The sequence below is a fragment of the Acinonyx jubatus genome, chromosome B2 (assembly GCF_027475565.1).
Source record: "Acinonyx jubatus isolate Ajub_Pintada_27869175 chromosome B2, VMU_Ajub_asm_v1.0, whole genome shotgun sequence".
NCBI lineage: Eukaryota > Metazoa > Chordata > Mammalia > Carnivora > Felidae > Acinonyx > Acinonyx jubatus.
This window is the reverse complement of record NC_069385.1, coordinates 12,493,550-12,516,236: the sequence shown is the minus strand read 5'-3', so window position 1 is coordinate 12,516,236 and position 22,687 is coordinate 12,493,550. Positions and strand designations below refer to the sequence as shown.

General features: G+C 44.1%; 1 protein-coding gene across 9 annotated transcripts in view; it reads left to right on the top strand.

Moving 5' to 3' along the window:
* The window catches only part of TIAM2 (TIAM Rac1 associated GEF 2), a 246,893-nt gene that overhangs the window by 111,278 nt on the left and 112,928 nt on the right, over positions 1-22,687 (top strand). The window contains exons 3-4 of one of the 9 annotated variants that reach the window (XM_027056574.2): positions 20,157-20,563; positions 21,539-21,644. The exons of 7 other annotated variants lie outside the window; for them this stretch is intronic. The gene's annotated coding sequence lies outside the window, so the exon portion shown is untranslated. Of the gene's footprint in view, positions 1-8,854; positions 9,529-20,156; positions 20,564-21,538; positions 21,645-22,687 lie in introns of those variants that run through there. One more of the 9 variants, XM_053222053.1, reaches the window with a different exon arrangement.

The following is a 22,687-nucleotide window of genomic DNA, read 5'->3' as shown; positions in this document are numbered from 1 at the left end:
GAGACTGTTTCATTTATGCTTTACTGAAGTGCAGATGCCAGGACTGAAATACACCTTCTTGAAAAGCCTGAGGTTTAGATTTTTTTTTTTTTTTTTTGGAGACAGACTGCCTGCTGAGTTTTTTGAATCCTGTCTCTGACATTTGCTGGCTCAGTGACCTTGGGCAGGTTATTTAAGTTTGGTGCCTCAGTTTCTTCTTCTGTAAAATGGGGGTAATAAGAGCATTTTCCTCGTGTGATTGTGATTAAGGATGTTAATGTATGTGTTATATAGATTCCTGCTATTTTAGGGGTGGCTGAGTGGCTCAGTCAGTTAAGTGTCAGACTTCAGCTCAGGTCATGATCTCGTGGTCCATGAGTTTGAGCCCCACGTCGGGCTCTGTGCTGACAGCTCGGAGCCTGGAGCCTGCTTCGGATTCTGTGTCTCCTTCTCTCTCTGCCCCTCCCCCACTCGTGCTCTGTCTCTCTCTACCAAAAATAAATAAAATGTAAAAAACTTAAAAAAAATTTCTGCTATTTAGTGTATACTCAGGATTTTATATATTAGATACATCAACTGGATTTGAAAATAATGTATTTGGATTCTGCTCATAAAGTGGAGACAGGACTTTGAGCATTTGCTTCACATGTTGACATCCCTGAGTCAACAGAAAGAAAAGGCTTAATTACAATTATTAATAACTTTAGTTATCATAGCGATAAGTCACAAATATGCCATTTTCCACATGGCTACAATATTGTTGTGTCTTTGGTGCCAGACTGACTTGGTTTGAGTTCTCTAGCTGTGCTTGTTTCATGACCCTCAGCAAATGACTCGACTGTGCCTAACTTCAGTTTCTCCATGTGCAAAGTAGTGCTGATAATACAAATCAAAAAAGATTGCTATGGGAATTAAATATGAAAATACATGTAACATTTGGGTACAGGGCTTCGTGACTTTTCATTTCCTACTTTCTTCTTTTTACACCTTAGATCTAAGAAGGATGTTACTAAATGGACCACAGTGATCATGGTTAGGAATGGTTAGGAGTGTTTATTTTGTTTATTTAGAAAAAAATTTAATGTTTATTTATTTTTGAGAGAGAGAGACAGAGAGAGAGAGAGAGAGAGAGACAGAGTGTGGGCGTGGGGAGGGGCAGAGAGAGAGGCAGACATAGAATCCAAAGCAGGCTCCAGGCTCTGAGCTGTCAGCACAGAGCCCGGTGTGGGGCTCAAACCCACAAGCCGCGAGATCATGACCTGAGCCGGTGCCATCCAGACACCCCTATTTGTTTATTTTTTACATTAATTAATTAATTTAGAGTGTGTGTGTGTGTGTGTGTGTGTGTGCGCGCGTGCGTATGTGAACAAAGGAGCAGCAGAGAGATGGGGAGAGAGAGAATCCCAAGTAGGCTCCACATTGTCAATGCAGAGCCCAATGCGTGGCCCAAACCAAGAGTTGGATGCTTAACCGACTGAGCCACCCAGGTGCACCAGGAGTGTTTAGAAATAGTGTCCTGGGGCACCTGGGTGGCTCAGTCGGTTAAGCATCTGACTCTTGATTTCAGCTCAGGTCATGATCTCATGGTTTATGACCTGGATCCTGGCATCGGGCTCTGCACTCACAGCACAGAGTCTGCTTGGGATTCTCTCTCCTCTCTCCTGCTTGCATGCTCTCTCTCTCAAAATAAATAAGTAAACTTTACAAAAAAAAAAAAAACAGTGTCCTATTCATGATGATGAAGGGAACAGAATATTTAGCATAGAAAATATTAAGTTTATTTTTTATTTTTAGTTTTTTAATTTTTTAATGTTTATTAATTTTTGGGAGAGAGGGAAACAGAGACAGGGCGTGAGCTAGGGAGGGGCAGAGAGAGAGAGAGACACAGAATCCAAAGCAGGTTCTGTCAGCACAGAGACTGAGGCAGGGCTTGAATCCATGAACCGTGAGATCATGACTTGAGCCAAAGTTGGCTGCTCAACCGACTGACCCAGGCGCCCCGAAAATATTGTTTAGTGGGGAGCATAATATTGCCCTTGAGAGTGAGTCATGTGTGCAGCGAGCAGGGGCAGTGAGACACTAGGGCCAGTGAGTAGAAGGAAACTTAGGAGCTGGGGGAAAATGGGCGGGGCGGCCTGTGCAGTAGTGAACTTCCCAGGGCAGATACGGGTCCAGAGGCTGCTGGACTGCAGATCAAGATTCCTGGAGAAAGGATTCCTCGCTCCCCAGGAAGGGGGCTGCCATGGCCTGTATGTCCCGTTCCAACGCCTCTTCGGTATAAATGGCCCCGTCCAGAATCCTGCGTGTACATCTGGTCATCTGGGCCGGTTGGTTGTATGGAGCCATACGTCCCTGGAGACCCAGGATTTAGCTTTCTGAAGTCAGAGAGTTGGGACTGCTGATTGCTTTCTTTTAAAACATCTTTCAGGATTTAAAATCTTCCTGTTTGTGTTTATCATATGAATCAGAGCTTGCAAACTGGTGGGCTTCTGGCTGCTTCTGGGCTGTGGGTGAGCTTTGCTGGGCCTGCAAAGTGCGTCCCTGACAAGGGTCTTAAGGATATTTAGGTTAGTTGCCTACCTTTATTTTTTATTACTATTATTTCAAATGTTTACCTATTAATTTTGGGGGAGAGAGAGCGAGCGAGCGCAGGGGAGGGGCAGAGAGAGGGAGGGAGAATCCCAGGCAACCTCCGTGGTGTCAGAGCAGAGCCTCGATGCTGGGCTCGATTTCACAAACTGTAAGATCACGACCTAAACTGAAATCAAGAGCCAAACGCCCCACTGACTGAGCCACCAGGTGCCCCAGTTGCCTACCTGGAGAAAGTGAAAATTTTAGCTAAAAGCAACATGTTCAGTGTTCCTTTAAAACGCGGTTTCACCGGGCAGCATGGCGGTGTGCATCCCAGGTGGCAATGGACAGCTAGGGAGGTGGCTGCTGCCCGGTTGGAGGGGCACGCGTGGGCCCGTTTGCTACGGTAGTGACCCCACCGCGCAGTCTCCCCGATACCGCAATGCCAGTTACCAGTTTTCCTTTACTTAAGTTGTTTTTCTTCTAGTAGAATTAGGAGAAAGCTGGAAAAGTTCTATCTCCCTCTGTATTAGTGGTGGAAAACCTAAAGACGTTTCTGTAGAGTCTCATGTTTTGAGAAAGGTAGAACAGAACATGTTTTGTGTGTGCGCTGAAGAATACTCGTAGAAACCTAATTTGCAAACAGACGGCTTCTGTTTCTTAGGAGTATAGCCCTCTGGCCTCCATCATTGCATGCATTTTAAATGGCGCTGAAGGTGTGTGTGTGATTCCTGAGCGGGGCAGTAAGATTTCCCCTCTGTGTTCAAACAGAACTCTTTGGCTTCTATTTTAGGCCATTTCATCTTTTTTCAGCAGCAAACTTGCTCGTCTTCCCCACGATCGGTCGTCAGGACTCCTGGTTGGGTGAAATGGGAGCAGTGTGTAATTTGCACATGTGTGTGGGCTGTGGAACGAGGTTCCATTCTGCCTTCCCTAGTGGGTCCCTCCCCCAACGCTTCCCAGACTTTGTGGCACCAAACAGATGAGGGCCTGTAACCTCGTTGACTCTGGGGGGGGAGTGGTTACCAAGGGCACTGCCCTCGTAGCCCACTGAGGCACAGACTGAAATCCTAGGACTCTCTTCTGTGTGTGTGGATTTGATTTTTAGTGAAAGACGCAATCTGGTTTTGTTGGTCCATTCTATTTTACAAGGGTGCTTCTGGCAGATAAACTAAAATAGAGAGAACAGGGGAAGAGTCATGACATTGGACTTCTATTGTTTGTAAGGGCGGTCGGGAGGGAGAGCGGTGTAGGGTGTGTGTTGATAAGGACAGAAAGACTAACTTAATTAGTGGAATTTTGAGGATGACTGGTTTCAAGTCCCTGGAAGGAGTTGTCATCCATCAGTTGGTGTTTCAACAGTGGAATGTGCTCCCTAATGGAGCTGGGACTTGCCATCACTCGGTGTATTTGGGTGGAAGAGGGTGGCCCATCTGTCAGGATACCGTAGGAGGTTCTCAAATTAGAAGGAAGATAGGACCTGCTGGATGACCTCTGTGGTCTCTTAGAAAACTCAGATCCAATTACTCTCTGAATTAAACTGATTAGGAACCTTTCAGCGTGAACGATTTCACTTCAGTCCATAAAAAGGGAGTACTGTGCCCATGGTGTGGGAGGCTGAATAGAACACTTTTTAATTGACTACATCGAATTCTGGGCAGATTCCTTACACTTTCTTAAATGTTCCAATAGAACCCTTCAAAAATGTTATAAACAGATGTGTCTAGTGTGTAGTATTTGTCAGTGTGTTTTCTAAATGGTTTGTTCCTGCTGAAAATTCTTAGGTTACCTTCGCGGAAGCTCATGAATGAGTATGGTTTTATTTTTGGTAGCATGATTTTTAAAACATGTTTATTTATTTATTTTTGAGGCGGGGGGGTGGGGCATGGAGAGAAAACACAGGGTGGGGAGGGGCAGAGAGAGAAAGAGACACAGAATCTGAACTGAAGTAGGCTCCAGGCTCTGAGCTGTTAGCTCAGAGCCCAATGTGGGGCTTGAACCCACGAACCATGAAATCATGACCTGAGCTGAAGTCAGATGCTTAATTACAGAGCTACCCAGGCACCCTGGTAGCATTTTTTTGTACAGATTTTTATCGTTTATATAAAAATCATGCCTCTTACTATAAAGCATTCCATTTAATTTTAAACTTTAGGAGTTTATACATTATCAATAATTGTCAGTTATCAAAGTGTATTTAATGTGGATATAATGACTTATAGAAAAAAGTCCATGTAAAGGAAAAATTTATGAAGAATTTGTTTTAAATCTTAGTTTTTCTGTTATTTCACATTTGCTCACATCTCCCAAAAGTAATTAACTGGTCATTTGGTTAAGTTCTTGAGACTTGCTTATTATGTAATATAAGGTACCACTTGGACTTTATAAATATTTATTCCTTATTTTCATGAGAGTTGACTGCATTAAAATGTGTCTTGTGTATTTGGTCCCTTTGAACCACTTAGAAAAAGCTTGTATTATGAACTTTAGGTTTGCTGTGGCTTTAAAGCAATACATAGCATGCTACTATTACATTTTGAATTAGCTTAAAATTGACTGTTGGTTTTGTGGGCACCTCCAGTTTACTCTAAAAAAAGTTAAAATTTGATTTTGCTCTTTATTTTCACTTAATAAAGAGTACTTTTTTTAAAAAATTAAAACAATGTTTATTTTTGAGAGAGAGTGCAAGCAGGGGAGGGGCAGAGAGAGAGAGGGAGACACAGAATCCGGAGCAGGCTTCAGACTGATCTGTCAGCACAGAGCCCGACGCGGGCTTCAAACCCACGAACCGCGAGATCATGACCTGAGCCGGAGTCGGACACTTAACCACCTGAACCACCCAGGCGCCCCAAAGATGTGATAGCCTTAAAAATGTCACCTTTTGGAGGTGTAGTTGACATATAAAATGGAAGGGTAGTTAGTGTACACTGTGGTGATTTGGTGTGATGTATGCGTGCACTGGGGAAAGGAATCTCCCCGTCCAGTTAACGAAGACCATATGCCGCCCCTCCCCTGCTTGCTCTCTCTCTCTCAAAAAATGGGAGCCCTGGGTGGCTCAGTCGGTTGAACATCCGACTCAGTCTCACGGCTTGTGAGTCAGAGCCCCACGTGGGGCTCCACGCTGACAGCACAGAGACTGCTTGGGTTTCTGTCTCCTTTTCTCTCTGCCCCTCCCCTGCTTGCTATTGCCCTCTCGAAGAATAAATAAAACCACACACACACGAGAAAAAAAATTAAAAAAAAGAACACCTGTCACTTCACTGTTTATCCTGTGTGTGTGTCAGAGAGAGAACATTTAAGTTCTACTCTATCAGCAAATTTCAGTTACACGGTATAGTGTTAGCAACTGTGGCCACCACGTTTCACGTTGGATCCTCAGAGATTACTCATCTGTAACAACAGTTTTTACCAACCCCTCCTCCTCCCCACCCTACCCCCCACCCCCCGGCAGCCACTTTTCTGTTTGTGTGAATTTGACTTTGTGTGTGTCCATCTGTCATTTCCCCCCAACTTTTTATTAGGAGAATTTGCAAACATATAGAAAGTTGAAAGAATTGTAGAGTGAATATTACCACCGCTTGAATTCTGTAATTGTTAACATTTTGCTATATTACTTTCCTATGTGTCCTTTTGCGTTGTATGTTCGAGGACAGAATACCTCCTTAAGTAGTGATATACGTAATTCTTGGAGCTCTTTGCCAAGGAATTTAACCTTAGATGCTTGTTAACACATAGGTCCCGTTGTGTTGTTGTCTCAGGCCGAAGCATTAGAAAGGTAAAGTCTGCTTTTATGATTTGGAGATGTGCTGGCTTTCATCATTTTAGGGCGGAGTACTAAGTTGAGAGTATTTTATTGTAGTTGGGCAAAGTTTAAACTCTTTAACCCCCAAGTGACGTTGTACATCCGTAGAACTAAAGTTACCTGGTGATTAAAAAAGGGAGCCAGACAATGCAAATCCATGGGAAATGTCTGGGGAATGTTGCAGATCATTCATTCCTGCAGGCGATTCTGGCATAAACAGACCTGCGTATAACGTGTTCGAAAAGGTCAGAATTGGCTTAAAATCTACAGGCAGGTCTTGCAATACAGGCATGCAAGTGTTTCCACACAGTTGGTTGTCTTTCTGATACATTTCTCACATTGAGAAGCACGTCTTCTTACACTTCCTTCTTCCCTCTCGAGAGACTGTTTCTTTTACGCTAGCCTATGATACTTCATTTTCCTTTTATTTTAGCAACAGAAACAATGCTGCTCCGTGACTTGCATTCTTTCTTCTTCTGGGTTTACCCAGGACGGTTTTTTTTTTTTTTTTAAGTGGGCTCCATGCCCAGCATGGGGCTCGAACTCACGATCCTGGGATTCAGAGTTGCATGCTTTACCGACTTAGCCAGCCAGGGGCCCGACCCAGGCTATTTTTCAGCACGTGCGCATGCACGCACACACACGTCAACTTAACATTTTGGGAATTCCCATGTTTTCTGTTATGTGACTTGGCTTCCGTGGTGACTTTTCTGACTTCGGTCCTGGAGGTTGTGGTTACTCGACTGGCATGTCCTGGCTCTGCTGCCTGCTGCTGGCCAGCTCTGGGACCTTGGAAAGTCACTCAAGGCCTCTATTTCTTGTCCGTAAAGTGAGGGGATTGGGCACAGGTGGCTTTCAGGTGTGCCATGCCCGCACTAAACAGTCTTTGGTTCTGTGTTCACTAGTAGAGTTTTGTGGCGGTTAGACTGGTTTTTGTAACTATTGGACAGGTGACCTTATATAATGGTTCTTATTATTTGCTAATTAAGATTAGAAAGTGTACCTTCAAGCATGTATTTTTTTTTTAATGGTTATTTATTTTTGACAGAGACAGAATGCGAGTGGGTGAGGGGCAGAGAGAGAGGGAGACACAGAAGCAGAAGCAGGCTCCAGGCTCTGAGCTGTCAGCACAGAGCCCGACGCGGGGCTCGAACTCACGAGCCGTGAGATCATGACCTGAGCCGAAGTCAGACGCTCAACCGACTGAGCCACCCAGGCGCCCCTCAAGCATGTATTAACTACATGGAACCTGTATGGGAAAAAAATTGTGTGTCCATGTAGACACACAATTGTCTTACATGTAGATGTGTGTACACATATGTAATTTGTTTTTCACGCAAGATAGGGAATTAAAAGCTTGTATGTCTGTAGTACAATCTGGTCTTGAATGTGAAGCAAGAATCTTGTCGGTTTCATACATAGATCCATTCACATTTTAAACTTTATTTTTATTTCGTTTGAGAGAGAGCGTAAGGGAGCACAAGTGGGGGAGGGGCAGAGAAAGAGGGAGACAGAATCCCAAGCTGGGGCTCAGCTGTCAGCACAGAGCCTGATGCAGGGCTCGAACTCACAGCCCGTGAGATCATGACCTGAGCCCAAATCAAGAGCTGGACTGTTAACTGACTGAGCCACCCAGGTGCCCCACTGATCCATTCACATTTTATTTATTTATTTTTTTAACATTTATTTATTTTGAGAGATGGGGCGGGGCGCAGGTAGGGAGGGGCAGAGAGAGGGAGACACAGAATCTGAGGCAGGCTCCAGGCTCTGAGCTGTTAGCACACAGCCTGATGCGGGGCTCGAAGTCACGGACCACAAGATCATGACCTGAGCCGAAGTCAGACACTTAACCAACTGAGCCACCCAGGCGCCCCATTCACAGTTTAAAAATAATGAAAATATTACCTCAAAAAGCTGTTTGTCACATGTTTGTCCAGGAGAGCTTGAAAACTTTGGCTTAAACTGTTTTCTATAGAATGTAATTTCAAAAATTTGAAAGTACCCGGATGTAATCCTGTTCTCCCTTTCAGCACGCCTTTGCCAATAATGAACGTAAAATAATCTCTGAAAATGTTGGTCTACCTTTTGGGTATACTTTAAACCGAAGTATAAACCGTATCTTTTTTTCATCAAAAGATATAGCAAGACTTGAAGACACGTGAACGTCTGGTATGTCGCTTTTTTTGAAAGTCAGGTTATTGCTTATCTTTCATCAAATAGTGACCTTTTGGGATAAGGAGTACTTCCAGGGCAGGGCACTGGAGCTCAGCTACCTTAAAAATGAAATAACTCTGGGGGCGCCTGGGTGTCTCAGTCGGCTGACCATCCGGCTTCGGCTCAGGTCATGATCTCACGGTCCGTGAGTTCGAGCCCTGCGTCGGGCTCTGTGCTGACAGCTCAGAGCCTGGAGCCTGTTTCAGACTCTGTGTCTCCCTCTCTCTGCCCCACCCCCGTTCATGCCCTGTCTCTCTCTGTCTCAAAAATAAATAAACATTAAAAAAAAAATTTTTTTTTAATGAAATAACTCTGACACACAGTGTATACCTGATATTTTGCAAATTGCAAAATTATTCTGAAGGGCTGCTCTTGAAGCAGGGCTTTTATGACCGTAACATTCCAGCTGTGGCTTGGGAGATAGAATGTTTCCTACCGCTGTAAACACAAGGACGGTAGGTGTGTATTCTCACTGCGGAAAGGCTTAAAAAAGCAGCGAGCCTCCCTTCAAGTGAGTAAACCTTTATTCAGCGCACTCCCGGGCCGCGCTCCTATGGAACTTTGGTGGTAATTCTGGAATGTGGGTCCAACAGCAGCCCAGTCATGGGTGAGCCTGGCGGCTCCCCGGCGTGATGGCTGGCTGTCCCGGCTAATCACTTCAGGCGGCCCGTGGAAAACCACTTTCTGGTTAAGTCTGCATCATACTCCTCCACCAATGGAAAAAATTGAACATGATGAGGGTGTGTAGCTCGCAGACAAAAATACATCCAGCATTGCACAGGATCCGTTTTTAGCTCTTAACGGCCGAGCATTTTGAAGTGTTCAACGCTGTTTCCTGCCTTGCCATGGGCAGAACGCAGAGAGAGTTTGTGGATTTGTGCATCAACCCTGACTTTGTGAAACTTTTTCTACTAATTGAAAGAGCCTGAGAAACCCTGGCTACATCCAGAGTTTTGGCAAAGGTAAGGTTATAAATGTTTATTTCCCCCCCTCTTCTGGAGTTGAGACTTACTTTTATATGTGAGATACAAATGTTTCTTGAAGCAGTCCTTTTGGGAATATTTCATTGTGCGCTGACCCTTTTTCTTTGTTTGACGTTATTTTGTACTTAGGCTGCTCTAAGACTGTATTACTCTCAAATTTGAGTATGTATGTGCTTTCTGACGCCTACTGGGGGTTTATGATAGTTGCCTATCCCATTTTACTAATTAATTCTCCAAAAGCTAATAGTATATATTGTATGGATTTATTTTTCATGATATTTCAAAAAAGTATCATTTCTCAGTGTGGTTATGGTAAAAGCATTAATGACTATTATCTTTTTTTTTTTTACCAGTTAATTCTTTTAGGGCACAAAGGGAAATGAAACTGTCTCAGGGATTGTATTTTGTAGTTTTCTGGTTATTATATAACTTCATCAGGCCTTAGTTTTGAGCCGAGTGAGCTACTTGGTTTAAGAGTTTCTTTTCAAACTTGTAATTTGATGTTCACTGTTTATTGATGTTTGTCCTTTTGTCTTGAACTTTCTGAAAAAAGGAATGAAATCCTGTGCAATCCATGTGCGTGTGTGTGTTGGGGGGGGGTGGGGGGACGGTACCTAGTTCAGGTGGGATGATTGATCCGTGTTCCAATCCCTCAGAAGCTGTCCATTCATTAAGTGTCTGTCTGAATCCCGAGCTTATCAGCGGGGATTGAGGAACCCTGGCTTGGCATAGTACTTTCTCAGCTTTACGTTAATTTGGCCAAGCATGTAATTCTCAGAAAATTGGTAGGTGGAGAGACAGAAATAGGAAGCTTTTTTGAAGTCATTGTAACTTGGAAGATTATTTATAGAATTTCTGGAAAGTAAGGGTATTGCTGAACAGCCGCTGGGGTTTTTCTTAACACGTTGAAGTATTTCACCGTGGCCCTCTGTCACACTTAGGGATTCCAGAGTTTTTGCTTACTTTCAATATACCGGGGCTATGAGTTATTTTAGGATAGGCAGTGTGCGTCTTCAGTGTGTTTCTTCCCTGTGGATATATCGTTCGTCGTCCATTCCTTTAGTTCCCTGGCTGAAATGTCTTTTAGGGATGGGGCCGTGGCGAGTACAGTTCAGGTAGGTTCGAGTTCATAGAAACATTGGTAACATTTCTTACTTTTCCTTTGGATCCGGCAAGTGCTGCTCTGGCAGAGCCGGCAAACATTTAGAACCGGGACAGAGCACCGTCTTCTCCTCTAGTCAGATGAACATTTGTCAACTGCTTTGATTTTCACCGGAGCTTGTAGACAGAAACTGAAGTCTCCTGGAGCCCCCCCCTCCCCATGCCTCCGATCCAAACTAGCCAGACAGTAAATAGGGTTTTGAATGCAAGCAGATAACGGTCTTCCTTCAGTGTCTCAGTGCAGAGGGAGTGAGCTGCAAAGCCCTCTCCTCAGGCCGGGCCTGCTCAGGGATGCCTAGAAGCGGAAGATAAGGGCTAGGTCCCTTGCCAAGAGACGATCCTTCCCAAGCGGTCCCTCATTTAACCCCTAAGTAAAGTAGATATTTCTGTCTTGGTGGTCTCTAAGTGTGTTTGAGAAGAGACACATTCCCTCTTACAGAGATTTAAAGTCAGTGCAGGGTTGCTATAACCACTTTTTACCACAGATGTCAGAAGGATGTGGGAGGAACGGCGGGAGGGAAGGCTGAGAAGGAGAAGCATGGGCTCCTTCCGTTTCGGGTGGGACGCTTTTCCATGCCTGTGTGCACCTCTGGGTTTGGCCCACTTTGAAAGATTCATTTGTGTGGAGATGATAAACTGGGTGAGTGAGACCCCTCAACTCTACTGTGAGACTTAAAAACAATGGTGTTCATGGCTCATTCAGAATAAGATCTCTTTGGACATTAAAAGAAAAAAATTGAAGCGTTAACCTGCATTTTTTATTTGACATTAAGTGTCGTACCTTAAGGTAAGGGCCAAGATAAAGATGCCTTTATTAGGAGGGATCCAAAAAAAAAAAAAAAAAGGTGTGGATTTGAAAAGTAATAGCAACAAAATTTTAAAGCAGGGAAATGTAGGAGTAATGCAACAATCCTGACTTTCAGACTGTTGACGCACACAAGTGCTAAACATCGCGTTTGTGATCGTTTGAATTCTGATAATGGCAGGGTGAGTGTCTTTATTACTCAGCCCTATCTAAAACAGGCTTACAAATGGTAAGAGCTGTAATGTCAGTATCCCAGGAATATATCGTATACTACTGTCAGCTATTTATAGCTCAGAGTGTTGTCAGGTTGAGAAGGGACCTTAGAGGATTTTCAAATGGGAAAGCTGGGAAACCACGGAACTGACGTGGCTTGTCCAAGGTCACTGCGATGGTTAATTGCTGAGCTGGGATGCGATGCCACGTATCCTGTTGGTCCTTTCCTTATACCACCTGTTTCTTTCATTGGAAATACTTTGGTATATGCCGTCCTATCTTTGTAAATGATAGAGGCGTATATGTGTATACATATGTTTGTAGGTGTATGTATATTTGCTTACACACACACCTCTTACACGCATCTGTTACCCTCCCTCCTTCCATCCTTTCTTTCATTTGCTTACCTACTTGTCAAAGCTCTAGTCGGAGACCAGACAAAGACTTGTCTTTCTTGTATCTTGGTGAAATTCAAAGTCGTATACTCATTTGGTGGTCATCATTCGCACTGACTTATTGCCAGAGAGAATTTTAGGTGTACGTGTGCTGCCCTAACCTCTGCTGACAAGACAGCTCTGATAAGACTTCATCTGGCAATCTTCCTGGTTTAGCCTTAGGTGAAGCGGTTTCCCCCACCCTGCCCCCCGCCATCCTATCCCGATAGGAGACTGTCTAGGATTTGTTAGTTCTGTAACTTACGAGAGGGAGGCATGGAAGGGAAAAGAAAAACAGCAGATGGGTTTTACTTAAGTGCCAAGGTAATGCAAGGCGCTTTTGGAAAAATAAACACTTATAACAGTGATAGACTGAGTTGTCATTTCACTGTAGGAAAGGGATGTGGTAGGTGCTACAGATAACGCCAGGAAGAAGTTGGTCCAGGGCGTTCCTAAGACTTAAATAAAGGTTTAAAAATCCTGGCTATCTTTAGGACAACCCTGGAAAGTGAAAATAATCCTTATCCTGTTTTTGTACTTGACCATGACACATCTCTATGGTGGCAGAATTGTTAGGGCAGGGCTTCTAAAATGGAGATGTGCGGACGGGCTCAAGAGTTGCAGAGTCTATGGGTTGGGAACGACAAAAGCTGAAAGTTCGTATGATGAAAGCCAATAAAAAGGAATTCTGGGTGGAGAGAATGAAAGTATTTTCATGTCGTCTGTAGCCATTCCTGGAAGGCGGAGTGACCAGTGAAAGGAAGCACTATACACAGACAATCATAAACCAGGAAAACACATGGTAGTAAAGGTTAATAAGGAGTAGAGAGCTTCACGAAAAGTGTACGTAAAGTCACGGGATACACATGCGCTTACACATGTATAGGTATGTGTAACACGCCTATGTATTCCATTGAAAATTGATAGGATGATCACAGATGAATCAAAAACAGCCAGACAAGGTACATACAAAACCACAACAGAACACCCTAGAAATAAGTGGTACCTAGCAGAGACCTTCACTTACTTTTATTCCCCCCCACCTCCGCCACACACACACAACATGACTTATAGGGGAAAAGTGGAAATTATAAGACACAGTGATAAGTAGTCTCCCAAAGAGTTCTGTGCTGGAGTTAATGCCCTGCTGTATAACCATATATTGTTCTCGAAGGGTTTTTCTCCAGTTTCTCTAATAGTCCAGGGTGGTTGCTCTTGGGCCAAGTCCTCCTCTTGTGCATGAGAGTTCTGCTTTGGCTACTTAAGGACAACATTTGAGCATTTGCCCCTCTCTCTGTCACACAGCACAGTTCCCATTCAATGCTGCAATTTCTCCTGAAGACAGACAGACAGATGGACATACCCCAGGGACCACCACCCGTTTGGGGATTCCTCTATCCTTCTAGCTACTGTTTGTTCCTCTGTTGCCCTTTATAGTCAAACCAGAGCAAGCAGTTTCTGTTTGCCATCTTCAGGTTCATTGACCTCATCCTCAAACTCACTCCAACCCAGCTATCGGCGCCCCTGCTCCTCTCCGCTCAGGTCAAGTTCATGGATAAACTTCCATGTTGCTAAGTTCAGTGCTCTTTTATCTATCGATCCTCATTATTTGGGCTGTCGGAAACCTTCGGCAACTTCACAGTCTCCTCCCTGAAATAGACTTTTTTTTAAGTGTTTATTTTTGAGCGGGGGGAGGGACGTGGGTGGGGGGGAGAGGGAGAGGGGGGGCAGAGGATCCAAACAGGCTGCATGCTGTCAGCACAGAGCCCAGTGCAGGGCTTGTACTTGGGAACTGGGAGATCATGACCTGACCCGGAGTGAGACGCTGAACCAACTGAGCCACCCAGGTGCCCCCGAAATACATTTTTTTGATTGGCTTTAAGGGCAACATGTTTTCTTGGTTTCCTCTTAATGTGATTCACTGGCTACTCCTTCTGTTTCTTTTGTGTGCTTCTCCTTATTTGCTTGACCTCCTCATTTGGGAGTGCCCAGGGCCTCTTCTCTTCCTTTTGTTTACTTCCTTGGAGAGCTCATCCATTTTATGTTTAAATACCATCTTCATAAGGATGAGTAGCACACTTGTACCTCAAGCCCACCTTTCCCCTGAATGCCAGCTTCTCCCCCCAGCTGTCAACTCGATATTGCCACTTTAACGTCCAACAGACATCTCAAACCCAGTATTTTGTCTTCTCCTAAACCTCTTCTACTGTGCCTTCTCCATTCTTCCAGAATGAAAGTCACTGCGGCCTTCTTGACCTGTTGCCTCTCATGCCCATCCATGTGGGAATCCTTTTGGCCCTTCTTCCAACTGTATCCAGACTCAGGCCATTCCTCGTCACTGCCCCCAAGTCCAGCACGCGTCCTCTGTCCCCCGGATCCCTCTAGCAGCCTGATCGCCCCCCACCCCCAGCCTCCACTTGGCTGCAGACAGCCCAACACAGGGCAGCCACAGTGGTCCTCTTGAAATGTGGCCCGTGATGAGCCTTCTGGAGTCACCACCCTCTAATCATGACTTTCAATCTCAACGCGAAAGCCAGTGGCCTTAAAATGTCCCTTTGGGCTGCAGTCTGGCTCCTTGTCCCTTCTTTGACCCCTTCTGTACCAGCCACACTGGCCTGCCTGTTCCACCTCTCGGGGCATTTGCACTTTCTCTCCTCTGCCTCGAGTGCCTTTTTCCCAGAAGCCATGTCGTCTGTCTTCTGCTAGTCTGGGTAAATGTCACCACTCGGTGAGGCCTTCCTCTTCTCCCCTTTCTAAAATTACAGCACCCCTCCCCCACACAGCCTACCACGCCCTTCTTCTTTTTTTTTTTGGCTAAAATACTTGTCACCTTATAACAATTTGCTTTCCTTGTTTGTTGTTCATCCCTCCCCCCTATAATTAAAGCTCCGTGAAAGCAGGAATTTTTTGGGGGGGACGGGGTTCTATTGTTGTATCCTCAAGGCCTGTAACCGTGTCCAACAGAATATTTACTCAGTAAACACGTACTGGCTTAATCAGTGAAAGTGTATCTTCCCTAGGATGCCGGATGTAGTAGCTACAGCTACTTAATGCAAATGCTAAAGACTGTTGGACTTCTGTATTTTACCTTAGAAATGTAAATTTTATATTTTACTTCATGATCTATGTCTTTATTAAAGCAATTATTAAATTACTTAGCATTAGATGAAGTTGCAGTTTCAGGAAGATGCTATTTGGTTGTTCTGTTTCTGGATTGCCCTTCCCTCCACCCCCCACCTCCTGGTCTTGGTCAATATGTCCCATCCCCACAGCCTTGGGGACGTATATTCTGAATTCCAGTGGATATTTAGGCTAATGATTATGACGTTTACGCCACCAAGAAAACAGATTTTTCCTTTGCGTGATGTTCTTTGTAAAGTGGAATAGAATGATTACACTCTAACCTTACAGCTCCTTAGTTAACTTAAAAGTTGAGTTTTTCATTTCCTTCTCCTGTCTTCATTCCCAACTGTGCAAGCCTTTCCTGCCTGGAAAAAGGATACCTTCAGAGAAAGACTTTTCCAGTGCTTTCTTTATGAAAGGTACACGGATCACAGCTATTTTTCTAGAAGAAAAGTCTGAACGTGAAGTTGTACTTTAAAAAAAAAAAAAGGATAATTTCACATTGAAAAGAGACATTTAAAATAATTTTGATGTAATGCTAAAAAAAAAAAAAAAAAGATGGTGAAAAAAAAAATCCAGGTTGGACTCCTGCCTTTGGCCCCTTAGTGATCTTGGTGAAATTGTTTAATCCCTGGAAGCTGTAAGACAGGGATGATCCTGCAAGCTCTGGGGGTTCTTGTGCCCCAGTCAGCCTTGGCACACAGCGGCTCAGGGCACATTAGGCCCTCCCTCTCCCTCTGTGTGCCCATCTACTTTAGATAACAAAAAAATTGTAAATTCGTATAAATTATAAAATTTATACCTACTAACGCTATTCATATTTTTTTCCTGAAGGTTTCCGTAAATTTGCCAGCTAAAATCTTACTAGGTTTGTTGTGAATAATCATAGAATTTAAGGAAAAGTTCAGCAATAATTGGTTAATTGCGGGCCCCAGAACAACTTCTATTGTAGCCTCAAGCCTTAGAGAAATGAGCTCTCAAATCAGGCAGCAAGCTGAGTGGAAGTAGGAGTTACACATTTATGAGGGCGAGGAAAACACCTACTTAAATGAGGGAAAAAATGTGTGGCTGAAGCCTGTTCGTTTTGTAACTTAAACGGAACAGTGTATAATGAAGAAATATTTTGCCAAGAATCACTCAGTACAATTACCGTGGTATATTTTGGTCACAGAATGTGATTGAGGTTCAGGAGCCTGATGCCTGCTTCTGATTTACTGAGGCACATGCCGTCCGTGCAGGTCTCCGAGTCAGTGAGAAGCCATGTGGTTACAGCCCGGGTTCCTGTACAAGGTCTTCTGTTTGAGTACGAAGCTTGGGAAGTACTGAACCATGCCTGAACTTCCCTTTTTTGTGGAAGCGTTCATGTTCATCAAAGTTGAAGGTGAGAGGTTACTTAAAAGTCAGGCTAGCACATTTTGAACCCGGTGAATCTTTGGCAGTCAACAAACGCACTGCTCACGGTCTGTAGGGGACAAGGATGTTGGCCAAACTTTGGATGAGATTTGAAGCAGACTTTGGAGAAAAAGAAGGTTGGGACTGAACATTTGATATATTAAACACACACCCACACACGAAAGAACATGGATAAAAGTATACGAAAGGCAGTTTGATAATTTCTAAAAGAAAAATAAAACAACTTTATATTCACCAGGATTATTCTAAACTATTCTGTAATTTTGCTTGAAGAGGTGATTAATTCCCCTTCCCCCTGCCACCGCCCCCCCCCGCCCCCGAAATATTTTCAGTTTCTGTGATGGCTCAGATGGAGCTGGGCCTCTCAACTCCCCGACATTCCAACAACATACCAGTAATATTTGTGGGAATGGTGGTCCCCCCCCCCCCATAAACTCCATGCTGTTAAAGTTGTCATACACTCGCTTATTGATTCTATACATGGTTCACATTGGTAATTAGCCCCTCCCCGCACAAGCTGGTAAACCCTTTTGGGGATGGGATCAGACCATACGTCTCTTTTGTCTCCCTCATAGTGCCCAGGAGGGGGTGGGATCTGCAGGAGAGTCTCCAAACTCCTGATGAGCCATGAGTAGAACTCTTTGTCACTTCAGCTCCCGAGTTTCTGCCAACACTAATAACATTTACCTCCTGTGCCAGTGCTGTCCCCATGCTGTCTTTGGGCTGTGACCTGTGGGCTCCTTCTCCAGACAGTTTCCTCAAGTGTCCCTAGGAGATGGCTCACACTGCGGTGCTTCTGGGACAGTTGGGGGATGGGGAGGGGTGATGGGCTAACGACAGTCAACATCTCCCCAGCCTCCCCTCCGCTCCCAGCTCCCATCTCTCTGAACTTTGTCCCTGACACCTGTGATCAGGCCCTGCTGCCTTGACACCTTTCCCCGTACAAGCTGGGGTCTTTCTCCACTTAGTTCACTTCCTTATTCAGTAGCTTAGGGACTCAGCTTGTGGCCACAGAGTGGCCGTGTCTTAGAAACATGTGGTTTTCTTCTCCTTGGAAGGCCCTTCTTTTCTGTCTTCATCTAACAGAATCCCACTCATTCTTCAAGACTCAGGTCTTCAGTTAACTGTTTTTGGGGGGTGGGGAAGTAATTTTTAACCTTCCTAGGAAGACTTTGCACATGCAGTGGAAGTTTCTCTTAAGCTGTAGAAGGAAGTAGGTGAGGACCACGTGCGCAACTTGTGGGGCCCAGAATTGTTGACAGAGGCTATTCCTCATCTCGGTCTTCCTGTCTTTAGCTCAGGTGTTCGCCTGGGTAGTGATTGAGCAAGTGTTTTGAGACTCTCTCGACTTGGTTTGTCCTTGGGTCTCGTTAAAATGGGATGTGCCATTCTGATGGAAGCTGTGGTTTTATAAGTCATTGTTTTCAACACTGTTTTTGTTTTTTTTTTTATTTTTGGTCACGAAGAAGCTATGATTGTACTTCACAACTCAGTATACAGGCAGACACGTGGAGACACATGGGAAGTTAGTTTCATAAGACAGTTTTAACCCTTACTGGGATGCACTCTTCCATTTTCTGTCCTATTTTATCATCTCCACTCTGTTTCTATTCTGTTCTTTTAAAAATACTGGTAATTGAGTCATTAAATGAATGTCATGACTCATAGTTGAACAGACATTTCTAAAGCAATGCTGCAGATATTAGAACTTGTTACAAAACAGGTGTGAGTGCCTAGACCCTCCTTGTGATAAATTGGCTTCCTTAGGTGATGAACTGTGCAAAGGCCAGGCTGTTGTTTCCGTGGAATTGATTATCCACACCCCCACCCCTGTACCAGCCATGCTCATCCTCGGAGGTGCACACTGGTTTATCCATTCATCTGTTAATAGGCGGTTGAAGGGGTCCTACCGAATTGAAATAGAACCCATGGGGCTCCACAATGGATGATCAGCTTTTGAGACCTTAGCAGCAGCTTGCTTTCTGCCCACTTTATTTGTAAGGATTACTCTTCCAGAGCACCATTCCCAGGGAGACCAGATGTTCCTTTTGCCTGCCTCCTTTACAAATTGGGTTCAAGTCTTGTGGTTAGCAATGAGCTCCTTTGAGTCATGGCCTTCAGTTCTCAAGTTCTGAGTGTAGTTTGCTGATGCGGAATGAGAGAAGCAGGTTTTGGGGCAATTATCTACAGCGTTTATTTAGTAAGTTTGGATCCTAGAGAGATGAATGCATGTTTCAGATTTTTAGGTATCGTCTTGTATCTTAGTAGTTTTAGTAAGACAGGCAGTAAACCTTGAGGGCACAGGTTCTCAGCCTCAACCTGACATACGTATTGGGACAGGTAATTATTTGTCGTGGGGATCATCCTGTGGATTGTAGGAAGTTTAGCAGGATCCCTGAATTTTACTTACCAGGTGCTAGGACTCTAGTTGGTTTGATTGGAAATGTCTCCAGATATTATCACATGTCCCCTCAGTGCCAAAATTCACGTGGTGTTGAGAGTGACTGCTTTCAGGTAATACTAGTTGTTCAATGAGCACGATTTTCTATCATGACTGTCCAATAACATAAGTATATGGCTGTCATTGTTTCTGTTGACATTTGACAGACCTCTGACAAATTAGGTAGTTTTATATGCTGTTATAATTTGGGGAATTGATAAAAATCAGGAAAGGGCTAACAGAATTTGGAAGATTCCAAATTTATATATATATATATATATATGTATATATGACATATATTACATATATATGTAATAATTAACATAATTAAAACTGAAACAACAGACTGTCATAAGATCTGATGTCATAGTACACAAATTTAGACTTCTAACCCACAATTAATAATAGGGCTATATATTTGTTTTGTTTTGTTTTTTTTTAATATTAAGGTATTCTTTAATGTTTTTTTTCAACATTTATTTATTTTTGGGACAGAGAGAGACAGAGCATGAACGGGGGAGGGGCAGAGAGAGAGGGAGACACAGAATCGGAAACAGGCTCCAGGCTCTGAGCCATCAGCCCAGAGCCTGACGCGGGGCTCGAACTCACAGACCGCGAGATCGTGACCTGGCTGAAGTCGGACGCTTAACCGACTGTGCCACCCAGGCGCCCTGAGGGCTATATATTTGTATTGTATTTCTCAGTTTTTTAGGTGGTTTCACATACATTTCCACACCCAGTTCTCACTCCGTGAGATAGGTAGGTCAGATATTTTTATCCTCAAGTTGTAAGTGGAGAAAATGAGACTCAAAGTATAAGTAATTTGCCCAAAGACTTGTGCTATTTAAGAGACGGAAACAGGCCTTAAACCCAGGTTCTCTGACACAAACCAGAGTCGGATGCTGAGGTTTGTCTTTTTAATGATTGAATTCCTCTCCCCCTTCCCCCCAATGAAGGAAACCAAGTAGATATTGTTATGGTTAATGATGGTTAGTCCTATTCTTATCTTTTTTCCTAGTTCTTATCACCATCTGGAATGTTGCCCTTGGACAAGGATGAGGCTCCTATTCCAGTATGAAAATCTCTCTGGAATTATGTGAGAAGCCTTGTTGGAGTCTCATGGTGGTAGAACGTCAGCTTCCCTCACTGCCTCGCCCAGCCGTAAATCTGCTTTTGTGCAGGGTCCCCACGCCTCTGTTCTGCTTGCTGTCCCCATTCAGCCCCGGTCCTCCCCACAGAACCATCCGGCCCCCGGGGGGGGGGGGGTTGGCTCTTACCCTCTTTAGTTGCTCCTTCTGAGCAGCTGGCTCAGGCCAGAGACAAAGCAGTCTTTCCTCTGCTGTAAACTCTACACTACGTGGAAATGGAGACTTTGGGAATCTGACACATCAGTTCAAGCCCAAGCTCAAGGCAAATAAAGAAAAGGTAAATCTTGAATTTCCCCCGAAAGATGTTTTGCTGTGGAATTCGGTAGGGCACCGTGGCTGTTGGTATTGTAGTGATGTATTTGTGAATTTCTTCACATTGCTGGGCATTTCTGGGGTGGTAATTGATCACAAGTTGAACCAAAAATATCCATTCTTATTTGTGATTTCAGCTTTTAAAAAGCAACAAGCAACATAGCAGGTTTATATGGTTGGGGAATGCAGAGAGCAAAAGACAAGGTGGTTGTTTTTTAGGTTCATGAGATTGTCCATTTTTTAAAAAAATTGCAATATTTTATTTTGCAATAAATAAGAGAATTATTAAAAACTTGTTTATACAGCACACAATATTTGCTACATGACTTCCCTTAAATTCTCCATCAGTCAGCTGTGGGCCCCAATGCACATTAGCATACCTAATGACATAAATCGTAGGTTAGCATACCTAATACATGTTACTCCATGTTAGTATTTCTAATACATATTGCAGATTAGTATAACTACTATGTATTTTTTTCTGTTTAAAGATATTGGGAGCTTTGAACTAGTCTCTTTTTTAAAAAAAAGTTCACAGGAAATTTGTTGTTTGAGTATTTTCAGCCCCCTTTCTATCAACGACAATGAAAAAGTATTTAACTTGAATACCGTAAAATGCCCTCAGTAAAGGAGTCAGGGGTGTTGAACGTTTGACCTATTTATTCTCCTTTTTCCAGACAAAAGCCACAGCTGAAGCATGCCCAGTAAGTATCTGTTCAGTTTGCCAAACTCCTCAGGGGTAATCGTTTCCCTCAGAGATTACCCTTCCTGTCAATAAATTCCTCATAAATACTGCATTATTCTTCTCGTTCCAGTTTGAGGCTGGTTTTCTTTTGCCAGGATTGGCTGAAGATGTTGAACAGCTGGTAGGCATTACCATACGTAACAATGCACACTGTTCTCCACCTCTTTGCTCCCTCTTCTGCTTTTTTCTGGGCAGTGCTGTGTTAATTACTGCAACGTTTCCTCGTGGGCGTCTATGTGAGTCCTGTGGTCAGACCCAGTTGGGAATGATTCCTGCTCTTTGTGCTCAAGTCAGCCTTCTGGTATGTGAGGTTGCTTTCACTTAGTTCAACAAACGCTTCTTGAATGCTGTATGGGCCCCAAAGTTGCAGGCCTTGGGTGGACAGCGTTTTTGTAAAGGACAGGATCCAGGGCTCTGTGTTTCAAATAGAACATGATATAAAAATGAAACTGCTTAATTTCAAAAGCAGGAAGATGAATGTAGGTTGTAACCTGTTGCTGGGGACTAAGCTTCCATCCCGGGGCCATTCTGCGACTTTGAAGCCTGGCCTTTGTGTGTCTTGAGCAGCTGACAGAGGGAGCCTCTCAATGGCAGTTTTGTGTCAATTATGTTGGAGAGCTTGACACCAGGGCTGTGTGTGCCTGTCTTCAGGCATGTGACCTTCAGATCAGAAGGGCCTGACAAAGCTGGGCCGGCTGTGGGTGAGGGACCCTGGAGCCTTTCACCTTTGGGGTCATCCCCGGGCCTTGGTCTTGAGGAAAATAAACAAGCACAGAGTCTCCCTGCAGTCAGCTCGTGGGAGAGGTCCCAGTGGTGACAGCCAGGGGCAACGCTGGCCACTTGTAGTTCCCTACGTTTAAAAAAGATGGAGCTGAAGAAATACTGACACCTCCTATTGTGAGCTTTTAAAAGGTGGGGTTCTTGTGATCTAGCTCCGGACTCACAGCGGTCACGGGGGCCACGTTTCAGTGGCATCCCGACCAGTGGGTTATTCCCTCTTTCAGATATTTGTGAGAGCCGCCCACTAAAAAGATAAGTGGTCGGTAGCATAGCAGGTGCCATTTGGGGCCACATTACTGAGCCGGTGGCCTGAAACGAGCTCTTGGATCCTCCTGCCAGTCCCAAAGTGAAAAATCTTTCTGGCATCCCCCTGTCCCCCAATTTTAAAATCTATGTGTGTGTATGGCCTCAGGAAGACTTGGGTCTCTGGTCTTATTGGAGAAACTTGGGGCCAGGGCCAGTGCTTCATTAATTTTAAAAGTCACTATTGAACTCTCCGAAGGAGTTACACAAGCTGTGTGCCAATAAAAGGATGGTCAGCATCACTAATCATTGGAGACAAGG